Source organism: Homarus americanus, unplaced genomic scaffold (genome assembly GCF_018991925.1).
Source record: "Homarus americanus isolate GMGI-L3 unplaced genomic scaffold, GMGI_Hamer_2.0 scaffold24781, whole genome shotgun sequence".
Classification (NCBI taxonomy): Eukaryota; Metazoa; Arthropoda; class Malacostraca; order Decapoda; family Nephropidae; genus Homarus; species Homarus americanus.
This window is the reverse complement of record NW_024723430.1, coordinates 87,501-104,447: the sequence shown is the minus strand read 5'-3', so window position 1 is coordinate 104,447 and position 16,947 is coordinate 87,501. Positions and strand designations below refer to the sequence as shown.

Genomic DNA, 16,947 nt, shown 5'->3' with positions numbered 1-16,947 from the left:
AGTGCGTAGGTCAATAGTGAGTGGTGACTGTAGCAGTGTGCCAGTTACTACTCTCTACCGGTTATACACAGTGCGTAGACCAATAGTGAGTGGTGACTGTAGCAGTGTACCAGTTACTACTCTCTACCGGTTATACACAGTGCGTAGGCCAATAGTGAGTGGTGACTGTAGCAGTGTGCCAGTTACTACTCTCTACCGGTTATACACAGTGCGTAGACCAATAGTCAGTGGTGACTGTAGCAGTGACTGTATAACTGTGGTCGAGATACTGACAAACACGTATTTATGTCTTTAACTTTATCCCTGTGAGGTAGGGACTGAGGACGAGGTGAATTATATAAGAGTAGCAATACTATCATCTACCTGTGGGACAATTTACCTTATATGACGGCCAGGTGTGGTTGCCTGGCTCTCTAAGTTGGCTTGTGGCTGTCTGGTTGTGTGAGTTGGCTTCTTGTTGTCTGGTTGTGTGAGTTGGCTTGTGGCTGTCTGGTTGTCTAGATGTCTGTGTTGGTTGTTTGGTTGTGGCTATTGGCTATCGTGAGTGACCTTCTATTAAAACAGGTTTCTGAATAAGACTGAAAGTGACCTCACCCCATTAGGCCCAATATACATACCCTCGTGCCCTAGTGAGTGGTTGGTTTGATTGCCAATGAGTGTGGCGCAACGCAGGCCTCGTGTGTTTGTTAATTTGTTCAGCTAGTGGATGTAATAAATAATGTTAGGTAATCTTTTCTTTTTTTTGTCGAGGGGAATGTTAAGGTGTGGGAGAACTGTGTTAAGTGTTACAGGTAGTTGTGGTTTAATGAGTTTTTTACTGTTGTGTTTCTTAAAGAGTTTAGTCCTTCTTTTACTTATTTTCTCTACTCATCTTTCTCTCATTCAATTTTCCTTTCCTTGTAATAAGAGAAAAATCCAGCAGAAGCGTTTGAAAGATGCCAAATAACGTCACCACAACTTGTCAACTCGGCCACCAGAGGGCAGAACCTACAAGCCCGACTGCTGAACCCAGGGGGATCAATCAACCCTTTGTTTACGATATCCACGAGACCACGAAATCAGCGTTTTCTTCATGTTGCTATACAACCAACCTTTCCCACACACGAGACCAAAGCCACACACCTTTCACCACGAGACCATAGCCAACGGGACACACACACACACACGTTTTACTCTCTCCTCTTTCGGAAATCAATGACTATGACTGAACAGGATTAATGAATTCGTCTGGTGGTGGTCGCTTGCATGTGGTTCAATATACCTGGAGTCTCGCTACACACTTCCATTACTCTACCAATAACTTTTCATATCTTTTTTATCCGTTTACTAAAATCTTTAATCGTTAATCTATTCATCTATCTATTAATTCCTTCACTCTCACCCACCCTGTCCCTCACTCTCACCCACCCTGTCCCTCACCGACCCAATCCCCAAGCAGTCCGGATTTTTGGACTTCTACTGCGCATTGAATCAGGGGTGCTTGAGGACATTCTTGCTGTTTATGCCAAATTTGCTAGCCCACACTGATTAGTCTTCAATTAGAATATGACTCCAATGAATGTGAACCATTGACCTATATATACTGCTAATGAATATGATGTATTTCCATTCTTTGTGTACGAACCTCTGTCCTGCATGGCAGTGAACAGTGGCATTACCCACATGAATCTGACCTATATATAGTGTCAATGAATATGATGCGTCTCTTTGTGTACGAACCTCTGTCCTGCATGGCAGTGAACAATGACATTACCCACATGAATCTGACCTCTATACATATATAGCTGTTAATGAATATGATGTATTTCTTTGTGTATGAACCTCTGTCCTGCGTGGCAGTGAGAAGTGATACCACCCTCAGTGTCAAGACCTGACTGAATTACTCAGAATAGGCAAACTGTACTACAGGCGTTGTCAATAAATTTGTTAAACTAAAAAAAACTCCGGCTTCCTACCCTCCCGTTGTGCCACCCTCCCCAATCTCCCTTGTTTCCTACCCTTCCTTTTCTCGCCTCTTAGCGTTCTTCCCTCCCTGGCACTCCTTCTCTACCTGGTACTCCCCTGTTCTAGCAACTGTGTCAATCCCTAAATGGCACTCTGGCTCTCCCCTCTTACAGTGACACCCTTTTCCACTTTGGGCTTGGGTACACTGGTCATCCACCCCCACTTGGCACTCTCCCAGATTAAAGCAGGTCGTTGGTCGTGGCACTGCGTAGACATGTGGTGACCTTGTGGTCCGGCCAGGCACCTCACACGCGGCCACGTTCCTCTTACGTGGCGCTTGAGAATAAACACAAAGCGAAAATAATGTTCGATGACAATAGCTCTTAACATTCACACTTAGGCAAACATAAACAACAGAATAATGATAACGAGACTCAGTACTTCTTAGCAACTAACTTTTTCGAGCACCTGAGCACACACAAACAGCAGCATAATAGTGAAAGTTTGAACACAGTGCTTCTTTGTGTTCGATACTTTGACCAGTGAGATACAGGAGAATAAGTGACTGAAAGTAACAGGTCGTAGTCTATGTTAATATGGTAACTTCAGCATTAATAAACACATATTACTGAATAATATATTACAAGGTACAATTCTTTCATATTGTTTTAAGGGTCGTTGATTCCGAGGCACCCAAAGTGTACCCAGCTGTAAATGAGTACAGTACCTAAATTTACAGATGAGGGAGTGAAGGCGGTAGAGTACAGTATCGACCACGTTGCCATAGTACCACCAGACGGCATGTTCTCTAAAAAAAACCGCATAATTATTTAAGATGAATGAAAACAACAACAATAACACAGATATCACTTCACTGGGTTCTCCTGAAATGCGAAAAACTAACTAAATTAACAAGAACTTCAGTCACCTTCAGTATTCGCGTTCTGGAGATAAATTTATTAAGTTATATATACAGTTTGGTGTTCTATAGTAACATGTCTTCACTGGGGGATTAAACGATACCAAAACAACAACATTCAACGCGATTCATTACGCGGTAGGACGCGGCACTGTACTGTATATGGTCAATCTCTCTGGTGTACGTGACCTTGGTTATACGGTGGCACTTCCTGGTTAGGCCCTGTCACTATATCATGTCAACCCCCTGGACTGTGATAATAAATACTTCCCGTTTAAATGTTGTCACGAGGAGTCTGTCACTGCCATATCATAAGACCGAAACAATAAACCGTTCGTATTGGACACACAACTTCCCCGAGACTAACACACACGGAGCAATATGAAACAGAACAAAAGCAACAAAAAAAATATTAAAAGCAATACCAAGAGTCATAAACACCACCAGATTAACAGTGAAGAAACCTAACCTAACCTAACCTAACCTAACCTAACCTAACCTAACCTATCCCGTAAATAGATAGGTAGAGGATTACGTCCATGTATTTACTGTTTGTTTGTTTGTTTGTTTGTTTGTCAGTCAAGGCTTTGTATCTGTTTTCACTTTCCCTCGCGTGTGTTGGTACTCTGCTAGGTTGGTCAAGTGTACTTGGAGTCAATACCAATGTGAAGAGTCCTGAGCAACTAGTACCACCAGTGTGGGGGGGTACCAGGCTGTGGGGCTACCAAGCTGCGAGGGTAGTACTAGGCTGTGAGGGTGATACTAGGCTGTGAGGGTGATACCAGGCTGTGAGGGTGATACCAGGCTGTGGGGCTACCAAGCTGCGAGGGTAGTACTAGGCTGTGAGGGTGATACTAGGCTGTGAGGGTGACACTAGGCTGTGAGGGTGATACTAGGCTGTGGGGGTAGTACCAGGCTGTGATAGGGTGATACTAGGCTGTGGGGGTGATACTAGGGCTGTGAGGGTGATTAGGCTGTGGGGGTGATACTAGGCTGTGAGGGTGATACTAGGCTGTGGGGGGTAGGCTGTGAGGGTGACTAGGCTGTGAGGGGCTGTGAGGCTGTGATATGCTAGGCTGTGGGGGGTGATACTAGGCTGTGTGAGGGGTGAGGCTGTACTAGGCTGTGGGGGTGATACTAGGGCTGTGGGGTGATACTAGGCTGTGAGGGTGATACTAGGCTGTGGGGGTATACTAGGCTGTGGGGGGTACTAGGCTGTGAGGGGTGATACTAGGCTGTGGGGGGTGATACTAGGCTGTGGGGGTACTGGGGTTGTGGGGGTGAGGCTGTGGGGGTAGGCTGTGGGGGGTAGTAGGCTGGGGGTGAGGGTGATACTAGGCTGTGGGGTAGTAGGCTGTGGGGGTAGTACTAGGCTGTGGGGGGTAGTACTAGGCTGTGAGGGTGATACTAGGCTGTGAGGGTGATACTGCTGTGGTACTAGGCTGTGGGGGTGATACTGTGGGGGTAGGGCTGTAGTACTAGGCTGTGGGGGTGATACTAGGCTGTGAGGGTGAGGGTGGGGTGCTGTGGGGTGTGAGGCTGTGGGGGTAGGAGTAGGCTAGGTGGTACTAGGCTGTGAGGGGTGTGATACTAGGCTGTGAGGGTAGGCTGTGGGGGTGGGCTGTGGGGGTAGTACTAGGCTGTGGGGTGTAGGAGTACTAGGCTGTGAGGGTGAGGGTGCTAGGGGGGTGATACTAGGCTAGGCTGTGGGGGTAGTACTAGGCTGTGTGGGCTGTGTACTAGGCTGTGTGTTGATACTAGGCTGTGAGGGGTGATACTAGGCTGTGAGGGTGATACTAGGCTGTGGGGGTGTACTAGGCTGTGAGGGTGTACTAGGCTGTGGGGTGATACTAGGCTGTGAGGGTGATACTGTGGGGTAGTACTAGGCTGTGAGGGTGATACTAGGCTGTGAGGGTAGTACTAGGCTGTGGGGGTGATACTAGGCTGTGAGGGTGATACTAGGCTGTGGGGTAGTACTAGGCTGTGGGGTAGTACTAGGCTGTGGGGTGGGGCTGTGGTACTAGGCTGTGGGGGGTGATACTAGGCTGTGAGGGTGATACTAGGCTGTGGGGGGTGGGCTGTGCTAGGCTGTGAGGGTGATACTAGGCTGTGGGGGTAGTACTAGGCTGTGGGTGGGCTGTACTAGGCTGTGGTGATACTGTGGGGGTAGGGGTGGTGCTAGGCTGTGGGGGTGTGCTGTGGGTGATAGTAGGCTGTGAGGGTGATATAGGCTGTGGGTGGTACTAGGCTGTGAGGGTAGTACTAGGCTGTGAGGGTGATACTAGGCTGTGGGGGTGGTACTAGGCTGTGGGGGTAGTACTAGGCTGTGGGGGTAGTACTAGGCTGAGTCCGACATATTACACCAAACTGGGTTGGGTCGTTGAAGCTATGAAGACACGTGTTATTTTCTGACAGTCTCAAAAACTCTTCCGTTCACTTATTAATCTCTTTTACTTCCTCCCAACACAGAAATACACTCACAGACACGTACACGAGCGACACACACACACACACACACACACACACACACACACACACACACACACACACACACACAAGAAACTTCTCCTCTTATGTTATTTGATACTTAATTTCATCATCTGGTGAACCACACGTCAGAGGACACTGTAATGAACACCCAAATTTATTATCACGTCACAGAGGATGCTGTAACTTCTGCCTCGCCTCCCCTCCCCTCCCCTCCCCTCACCCCAACCATCCACCAGCATCCGCCAGTAGGGTCGGCGGAATATGAAATAAGGCCCTTAAAACACCCATGTATGGGATAGGGTAGGATGTCTACAGTATTGCCTGTACCGACAGACAATAACTAACCCATGACACAACCCTAACACACTACTAGCTTAGCTAGGCGGTCAGCCCGCACTCTCTTACCTCCTCCTAAACTTCTTCAATTTACGAACTATAACTTCCTTCCCACCTCTACTCTTCTTTCACCACCTCCTTTATCTAAAAAAAAGAAAAAAAAACGCCCTCACCAACACCGCCACACACCTCCCTAACTAAACTATCATTGTCATCACCCCACCTGACCTGCTACGACCCAACAGCACAGTGACCCCCGAACACAAGGGGTCAGTGTGCCTGCTGCAAGGAAGTGCCAACAAGACACCAACTGTTCAGGGTCACCAGACATACAGAGTGCCAAGATATCTCTCCTTTTATCTGGGTAATAAACCAGGAAGAGACCTGAATTGAATTGAATCAGTTTATTTAGCCAGAAAAATACAGATACACAGTGGATAATACACCTTTTCACATATCCGTTGAGACATTGTTACATAACTATTTGACAAATTTCATAACCGAATGACAGAACACATATCGAATGACAATGTAAAATAATTGTTCGTTCATGCTAAAGGAAGAGATTGACATAAGTTATGAAGTTGACAGACGTGAACAATAAACCGACAGTCTACATATAGTTTGAGAATGTAACAATTGGAGAATGACATACCACCAACAGTTATTTTAGATTGTCATTCGATATGTGTTCATCTGTCATTCGGTATGAAATTTGTCAAATAGTTTGTAAACAATGTCTCAACGGATATGTGAAAAGGTGTACATAACAATATTAACAAGGCTGAGCCAGTTGAGAACCTGAGCTTTTGAGGCGCCTGATATATACTAAACATTTATTTATCTCAAGGAAGTATTATGTAAACATTTAGTATCATCTGAATAGTACAATATTATGGTGGAAATAAGAACATCTCATAATGTTACCACGGTTATCACTTAATATTTATATATATATATATATATATATATATATATATATATATATATATATATATATATATATATATATATATATATATATATATATATATATATATATATATATATATATATATATATATATATATATATATATATATATATATATATATATATATATATATATATATATATATATATATAAATATATATATATTTTAGTTCAATGTCCAAGTGGAAATAGCTTGAACATATATTAAAGGCTCTGTTGGTAAGAGTACGTACTAGATTACGTTTGTAATTAAGAGGAATAAAAGATGAAAATTTTGAACTCAAACTAGTGAAAGTTGGTTTTCTGTATAAGGCTGTCTCGAAACTATTATGAAGACGGTGGATATTAACATCAAGAAATGGAAGAATATTTTCCTTTTCCAATTCACAAAATAAATTTGATGTTGCCATGTTTCGAAGTTAAATAATTTAGGAACATAGGACGTGATCAAGTGATCTGAAAATTAAAAAGTGTCATCAACATACCGACGATAGAACAAAGCTTAAATTGGAGGACATTCGGTAAGCCAAAGCTTTCGTGACAGAGGAAAGCTTGGCCAACGTGGGATCTAATTTAATGACAAAGCTTATAAACAATGTTATGGTGTTGCTATGGGTTCACCTTTAGGTCCCACGTTGGCCAACGCTTTCCTCTGTCACCACGAGAAGCTTTGGCTTACTGAATGTCCCTCCCACAAGCCTTTGTTCTATCGTCGGTATGTTGATGACACTTTTAATTACTGTAAATATAGTAAGTGTTACAAGAAATATTAATACTTCGACAATAAATATTTTTTAAGAGATGATTTAAAGGAAGGGAGCGTAGTCTTTGCTCGGATGTGTGGGGGTAAGTTGTTCCACACCTTCACACCACGATATTTTATGGAGGTCTGGGACTGAGAGGAGTGCATGGGAGGTGGTCTTAGTAGCTCTGGGTGCCTTAAGTTGTATCTCTGATTATTCCGGAACTGGAAATAATTATTGTCAAGCAAGTGATTGATAGATTTGTAAACAAAGAAGGCACAGCAGTAGGTGTTAATATCTTCGAATTTAAAAAAATTCAATATAGCAAATTTTTCGTTTGTGTGATATGTTTTTTTCAAGTAGGTCATTGTCCGCTCAACTCTCTTTTGTGCAGTAACCAGAGATTGTGTTTTTGAAGAGCCAGAGGCCCCCTATAGTGTGTGACAGTGTATCAGGTGTTGGTAAACAAGATCATGATAGATTTCTTTCATTGCTGTGAGAGTGAGTGACTGTCGAGTGTGATACATGATACCGCACTGTTCATTGATTTTACTGTGAATGGCTTGTATGTGGTTTCTCCAGTTAAGTTTCGCATCAACAATAACTCTGAGGAATTTAGTATTTTGTTCGCATTTGAGGACTATATTATCAAGGTACAGGGGGTCCAAGTCTGGGGGTAAGTTTTTCCTTCTGTGAAAGATCGTGTAGTGGGTTTTCTCAAGGACCGAGAATGGAACCTTGGGGGACTCCATACAAGATTGGCGAGGAGTCAGATTGGTGGTTATTATAGCAGACATAATGCAACCTGTTGGACAGAAATGAGGTAAATCAATTGTGGGACAGGCCCCTAACGCTTAATGTTCAAGCTTTGAAAGTAGGATGGTATGGTCGACAGTATCGAAGGCTTTAGAGAGGTCCAAGAATATACCGACTGTGAACTGACTGTCATCAAAGGAATTTAAGATGTCGTTAGTAAAGGATAGGAGAGCACTCTCAAGACAAGTCACAACAGTACCTACAGTTTACAAGACGTCTCACCTTCAAGACTACACCCCCCCCCACTCCTTCCTCCTCCCTGCCCTTACCTCAGAATACCCCAAATTACCATATTATACCCCCAGATGCCACTTAACTTCCGTAACCATATTGGAACACCTAAAGTCATATCATGTGCTAACCTAACCTAACCTAACCTAACCAACACTACCATCCTCCCCGACACAGCAGATAGCGTATCACACATTATTGGAACAATGACCAGGACGAACCTTTAGTCCACCACGATAAAATCTTTCCGGATGTCTCGACCTGTACACCTTCCTCTACCTCCACGACCTCCTTAAGAACACCTCCCTCTACCTCCACGACCTCCTTAAGAACACCTTCCTCTACCCCCACGACCTCCTTAAGAAAACCTCCTCACCATATCACTCGCCCCCTCCTACACGTCGAGGACAATGGCATTTACATAGTTACCCAAATCCATCACCTTGTGTGTGTGTGTGAGTTCTGGTCACTTAACATCTGTCCTCAGGTGACAACAACACTCCGGGAATGCTTCGGTCCTAGGGAGGAACTAACACGTCTCCCAGATGTCTGTACTGATGAAGGTACAGTACATCCTCGCTCGCCCCCTCCCCTCCATCCCTGCTTCCCTTCACTCAAAGACGTAAACGCACATTTTCGTAGATCAAAAGGTCAAGGTTTAGTATCAGGAACTGGAGCCAAACAGGGAGGTATTACCGCCGGGGAAGATATTGGAAGCATAATGTGTTGTCTATGGTAGACCCTGCTGCCATATGGCACCACAAAAATTGTGACCAAGACCCATTTTGCTGATCTGACTTTCTGCCTCATTTACACACAATTGCAGGGTCTCAATTGTTTCTTTTAGTATTGACAACACAACATACACATACAGGTGTATTGTTTCTCACTTTTGATCTTTTTTTAATTTTTGTATTTATTATTATTATTATTATTATTATTATTATTATTATTATTATTATTATTATTATTATTATTATTATTATTATTATTATTATTATTATTATTATTATTATTATTATTAATATTATTATTATTATTATTATTATTATTATTATTATATTTTCGCCCCCCAGGCCCCGATGTGGGTCAGTGATCTGTGCCCGGGTGGACTAATCCCCGTAAAAAAAACGCACACACAAACACAGGTGATATACTATATACTCCATCAATCAGGCGGTAGTGTTGATGTATCAGGTACGCGGAGGCATGGTGACAAGGTGGGCCACGGGGCAACATGTGGATGTGTTGGTGCTGAAATATCTCTTCATCATGGTGATTATAGGTTTCGTGTGAGTATGTAGGGAGGGGGGAGTATGTAGCGAGGGGGAAGTATGTAGGGAGGGGGAGTATGTAGGGGGGTGTAGGGGGGGAGTGTGTAGGGGGGAGGGGGTGTGTAGGGAGGGGGGTGTGTAGGGAGGGGGGTGTGTAGGGAGGGGGGTGTGTGCGTGTGTGTTGGGTGTGTGTGTGTGTGGGAGGTCTTGCTACTCCCTCCTGCACTAACAACTGAACCTCTCCCGAAGAAAATCTAACGTCACTTAATAGTATGAAAAACACTAGATGACGTCATGAATAGTGCGGACCAATCACCACATACCACACCCACAAAAAAGTGGATTTTACACCAGGTTGACACCATCACACGACAGTAACTAAGACAGAGTGCGGCCATGTTGTGACATATGGTATCTGGTGAGAAGGCTAAACATTCCCTTAACAAATATGTAAGAATTCAAATATCAGAAGACGTGACATTCCAAGCTGCTGACGTCATCTATAACCAATATTTTTTACTGCATCTCACACAGCTACCTCACACGCAGGGGAACACACAGCATAAATTACAGTAAATAAAAGGTAAATTAAGATAATGTAACACTGTAATTAAACCTCAGTGTCGATCATCACTCCTAAGAGTCATTTGAGTCAAAATATGAACACTAACAACGAACACGACCCAATAGTATACTGTATACCAGACGCTTTAATGGAGATCACAAGATAGTTTGTATGAATATGTAAATGAACTGATTTATAGATACGACAACACCGGGTCAACACTATACATTAGGATCGATAAACAGTGACACTACAGTTGACCATAACTATACCGCTGACGCACCTACAGTAGTTATCTTGCCGAGGTATCACTAAACAGACTCTTACACACGTCGGGGCAAAATACTTGATTGAAATTACCTATCTCCATTAAATCACAGTTATTATTTACTTTCACGAAACAAATTGATATGTTCTTAATTATCCTCATGAGAAGCACATAATATTACGCTACCTTTGTTATATTCATTTCTAATCAATATTATTATAAGTAGTTTGCATCACGGTAACCTCTCACTTCAATGGCCTGGCCCCACAACACACATCAACAAGGTATCATTGTCCTTGGGCCTTCCTCCCTCACGAGAATAAGGAATTGCTATCCAGAGAACATATTAGCAAAACTGTGGATTATGTAAACAGCTGAGAGCCTCTTTACAACAATGAAAACTTGATCATCTTAGTTACTGATGTGATACATATTCTTGTCGGGACTATATTACCAATACACACTCGTCATTTAAACCTTTAAGATATCAGTGATGCATTTAACCCTCAACAGATGGCGCTGCTAATCTACCGTAAATCAAGTGGCATTTTATAAATCAACATTGAATTGGAGCAGCACTGCCTCACAACACAGTATCAAGATTGATGGCGGTGACACGTACTGGCCAACCCTTAAACATTTCCCTTGTTGTGGAGGTCAATGGACTAAAGAGCTATTTATTGTTTGTAAATGTTGGACTTGTGGCAATGAGGGAACTGGGTGTATATATAGTGTGGTGGTGGTGGTGGTGTAGTTGGGTGGTGCAGTGGGGTGGTGTATAGGGGCGGTACAGTATATATGCAGTATTGTTTAACAGGCTATGTATACCTCCTCACTACACTTCAACACACACTCACCAACAAGCACAAACACACATATACCCTCACAAATAATCGCCCATCATCAAAGCGAGAGTCAATTGAGCGGTTACTTGTGAGGAAACTTAAGTGTTGCTAAGTGTATGTGGAGTACCAGGGGTATACGCACCTGACCTACTTTTTGCACTGTTGTTTCTGGTAATCTAAATCCCACTTGGTACCCACGCTACTGTTCCAAACACGATATCACTACTCATTGAAGCCTGTTGTTGACTGTGGAGTTGACTTAGTTTGGCCAACCCTCAACACTAACGAGTCACTCAAATACTCAAAAGGTCGGTACAAAACTCAAGTGTTCGTTCGTCACCACTATCAGTATTATGCTAGATTGGTGGGGCTATCACTTATTTCTGTAGTTAAAACTCCCTTCCGTATTTATGATTCACTAACTTAGGATCATTTATATGTGTTTGCTTCAAGTCGAGTATGTGATATATCCCCGAACACTTTAAACTACCCGGATTAAAAAAAAAAATAAATAAATTAACTTTAACATAAAATTTATCCAAGAAGCCAATATCCCTACCAAGTTTCAAGGCAATCTGGTCAGGCTGTAGAGCTATGGATTACACATCACCAGTTGGCTATACGGATGGTGACGTAACAGAGCGAGCGCGGTTTCATAACACACCGCGAACTAACAACAATTGTCTCTTTAAAGTAACCAGACAACACACAGTACAAATTGGACTTTTTAAATGACATACATCCCACACTATCTACACCAAACTGTCGGCATCTCACACTCTCTACACCAAACTGTCGACAACCCACACTATCTACACCAAACTGTCGACAACCCACACTATCTACACCAAACTGTCGACAACCCACACTATCTACACCAAACTGTCGACATCTCACACTATCTACACCAAACTGTCGACATCTCACACTCTCTACACCAAACTGTCGACAACCCACACTATCTACACCAAACTGTCGACAACCCACACTATCTACACCAAACTGTCGACATCTCACACTCTCTACACCAAACTGTCGACAACCCACACTATCTACACCAAACTGTCGACATCCCACACTATCTACACCAAACTGTCGACAACCCACACTATCTACACCAAACTGTCGACATCTCACACTCTCTACACCAAACTGTCGACAACCCACACTATCTACACCAAACTGTCGACAACACTTTATCTACCAAACTGTCGACATCGCACACTATCTACACCAAACTGTCGACAACCCACACTATCAACACCAAACCGTCGACATCCCACACTATCAACACCAAACTGTCGACATCCCACACTATCTACACCAAACTGTCGACATCCCACACTATCTACACCAAACTGTCAACATCCCACACTATCAACATCAAACTTGATCAAACTACAACACCAGAACATAAGATAGAAAATTAGGAGACACTATGACTGAGGTAGGGACACACGTACATGGAAGAGGGTCCACATACACGGAAGAGGGTCCACATACACGGAAGAGGGTCCACAAACACGGAAGAGGGTCCACAAACACGGAAGAGGGTCCACAAACACGGAATAGGGTCCACAAACACGGAATTTTGTTCACATACACGTAATAGGGTCCACATACACGGAAGAGGGTCCACATACACGGAAGAGGGTTCACATACACATAATAGGGTCCACATACACGTAATAGGGTCCACATACACGTAATAGGGTCCACATACACGGAAGAGGGTTCAAATACACATATTCCGTACATTATCCGGTAATCGCTAAGTGAATAAATCTACTTTTAGGTGACCTCAAGTTAGTATAATGTTGACGTGCCTCTGTAGGTCAGGAGTAGGTTTTAAGAGACAGGGGTCAATGGAGTGCCTCAAGGTCATCGGTCCATTCCCTCGGTAAGAATAAGATCGAACAGAAGACAAAGTAGCGCATGGGGAGTGACGTGTACCCAGCCGGAGTGTGTCAACGGTGTATAGAGTCAATTATTCACGGGCTGCTATTATTCACTCTTGTTATTCGCTCACTTGGAATTCACGTAAACCTTGGTATTCACACACTCTTGTTATTCACGCACTTTTGTTATTCACGTAACTCTTGTTATTCACGTAACTCTTGTTATTCACGTAACTCTTGTTATTCACGTAACTCTTGTTATTCACGTAACTCTTGTTATTCACGTAACTCTTGTTATTCACGTAACTCTTGTTATTCACGTAACTCTTGTTATTCACGTAACTCTTCTTATTCACGTAACTCTTGTTATTCACGTTACTCTTGTTATTAACGTAACTCTTGTTATTCACGTAACTCTTGTTATTCACGTAACTCTTGTTATTCACGTTACTCTTGTTATTAACGTAACTCTTGTTATTCACGTAACTCTTGTTATTCACGTAACTCTTGTTATTCACGTAACTCTTGTTATTCACGCACTCTTGCTATTCACGCACTCTTGCTATTCACGCACCCTTGCTACTCACTCTTCTATTCACGTAACTCTTGCTATTCACGTAACTCTTGTTATTCACGTAACTCTTGTTATTCACGTAACTCTTGTTATTCACGTAACTCTTGTTATTCACGTAACTCTTGTTATTCACGTAACTCTTGCTATTCACGCACTCTTGCTATTCACGCACTCTTGCTATTCACGTAACTCTTGCTATTCACGTAACTCTTGCTATTCACGTAACTCTTGCTATTCACGTAACTCTTGCTATTCACGTAACTCTTGCTATTCACGCACTCTTGCTATTCACGTAACTCTTGCTATTCACGTAACTCTTGCTATTCACGTAACTCTTGCTATTCACGTAACTCTTGCTATTCACGTAACTCTTGCTATTCACGGGCTTTGTTAAAAAAATACTCCATTATTCTTAAAAACTTCCTTTATGCATCGACATGAATTATACTATTATATCAGGTGAGTCAATTAATCAACAAAAAAACCTAGTTATACGTGCAGTGAGTTCAGGGAACTTAGCACTAAACAACGCAGTTTCAGGAAATGCAACTCTGGGAAGTATTGTTATATATTATTATGCTTGAATTGTAAACACGTGTCAAACAATTCAGGAACTCTCTTGTAACATAACAATCATGCAGTAACATGACACGCTCAGTGACAGCTACATTTGGTAAAGATCAGTTATGCCTGATATGTCTTTAACTGCTGCTTAAATATGCACATGTTGTTACCAAAGAACTCAGTCGTGGTCGCTATGTCAATGTAGAGCTCAAACATTTACAAAGTCGTGATGTCTCTGGGTCACAACACAGGCAGAGGTTCGGGCTCGTGAGCAGTCATAAATTTTTAAGTCGTGAACTCTCTCATTGATGAACTCCTGTGATACTCACCTAGGGCACAGTCACGACTCGGCGAGGGCTAGCTAGCAGGCTGCATCAGCACTTCCTCACACGTCGACCACCACCTGGCAACTGAACACCACCACAACTCTACTCGAGCTCAACTACCAGCAACTTGTTCTTCGCATGCTCTGATTTACCTTGCGCATGCGCGGACGGTGCCAGGTGGCGCGGGAGCCCTTGTTAGACCCATACCTACTGCCAGGGTGCTCAGGGTGTTCGCAACCTAAGCGCTCTGTTTAATGGACGACTGTTCTTTACATGGAGGAGATTTTGGTTTGCCACTGAATAATTGTGTCGTTATACTACCTATCCTATATATTTTTTAAATGTATTTCATGTTTTCTAGGTCAATATGCTCTACTACAGATTTTCAACTGACATCTAAAAAATATAGCCTACCTCTTTTAATCCTACTCTCTCAATTCTTTTTGAAGTACGTCTATTGTTTATTGTGATTTTCCTGTTCATGTGGGTCAATGATATTTGTTCTTATTGTTATTCACTGTTACCGTTCTCTTCCGTGAGTGTTCGTGACCAATTATGGTGGTGTGGTTTCCGAAGCCAAGTTGAAAACAGGTGTCTTGAATGGACCACAAATTCGTATACTAGTTAATGATAGCGAATTCACCAAAACATTGAACCCAATGGAGAAAAAAGCATGGGAATCATTTGTCAATGTGTCAAAGAATTTTCTTGGAAACTATCGTGCTGACAACTACAAAGACATCGTAACAACCATGCTTCAGAATTATCATGCATTGGGAGCAAGGATGTCCTTGAAATTGCATTTTTTCCACTATCATATTGAATTTTTCCCAGGTAACCTTGGAGACGTTAGTGATGAACACGGCGAAAGATTTCATCAAGATATCGCCATAATGGAGAGCAGATATCAGGGACAATTCAGTCCTAACATGATGGGCGACTATTGCTGGACACTGCAACGAGAAGAGAGCAAGCTGTACAAGAGAAAGAGTAAAGTTCAGAAGCACTTTTAGAACTTCATATTTTGTCATTATAAAGGATTTGAACTTATGTTTTTTGGTACAATTTTTTATGAGCTTATCTGTGATAGGTTTAAAATTGTATCTTGCATGACGCGATAATGTTACTATATTTACTATTTTTTTTATTCTTTAAGAAAGTAGGTCTGATGGTAGAATGAAACATCCAATTAATATTCATTAATATGAAATTAGTCATGAAAGCACAGTCACATGAGATAATCTCATCTTTTGCACGACACGTGATGGAATATTAAATATTTGTACCTATTGATTTTTTTATAAAACCTGGTCTGATAGAACAAAACAAATATCAGATTCGAATTCAGCAATATGAAATTAGTTGTGTGAGCATGATCTCATATGTGAACCATTTTGGCTGTTGACCAGTGTTATTTTTCTGCTCCTACTGTTCTCAACTGTGATCAAATTATTTCTGTGCTATTATTACTCGTAACAACGGCCACGTGATTTCTGGTTCTGTGTTTTATTTCTTATGTGTTTTAACTGCCAGGGTCATCAGCCACCGTTCACTATAGGTTCAGTGTTTACAAACTTAAAACCCCCAAAATATGCTTCTCTGTGTTAAAGAATACGTAATGGTGCTTCAACTGCGTCGTTAATTTGGTTTATTTTTCACATATTCTAAAACGTGTATTACAGTTTATCCACCGTGTTCTTTGTGTAGGGTTAGTAGGTAGTAGGTAGTAGGCAGCTACCAAACAGGGAGGTACTACCGCCTGGGAGGACATTGGAAGCATAATGTGTTGTCTAATGGTAGACTCTGCTGCCATATGGCATCACGAAAATTGTGACCAAGTCCCAGGTTGCTGATCTAACTTTCTGCTTCATTTACACGCAATTGCAGGGTCTCAATTGTTTCTCTTACCATTGACAACACAACATACATATATCGTTTCTCACTTTTGATCTTTTTTTCATTTTTGTATTTATAGTCCTTTATTATTATTATTATTATTGTTATTACAGTACTGTATTATTATCATTATTTTATTATTTTATTTTCGTTTGTTTTATCATAAATTTTATTTATTATGAATTATTTTGACTATTATTTATTATTATTATTATTATTATTATTTTTATTATTATTATTATTATTATTATTATTATTATTATTATTATTATTATTATTATTATT

The 16,947-nt window shown here is 41.8% G+C and overlaps 1 protein-coding gene across 2 annotated transcripts in view; it reads right to left on the bottom strand.

The window, feature by feature from the left end:
- Positions 1-14,889, bottom strand: part of LOC121863453 (battenin-like) — a 46,309-nt gene extending 31,420 nt beyond the window's left edge. Inside the window, exons 1-2 of one of the 2 annotated variants that reach the window (XM_042362118.1) lie at positions 14,770-14,888; positions 2,672-2,752 (exon numbers count right to left, since the gene is read on the bottom strand). The gene's annotated coding sequence lies outside the window, so the exon portion shown is untranslated. Of the gene's footprint in view, positions 1-2,671; positions 2,753-14,769 lie in introns of both variants that reach the window. The other variant, XM_042362117.1, reaches the window with a different exon arrangement.
- Positions 14,890-16,947: the final 2,058 nt, after the last annotated feature.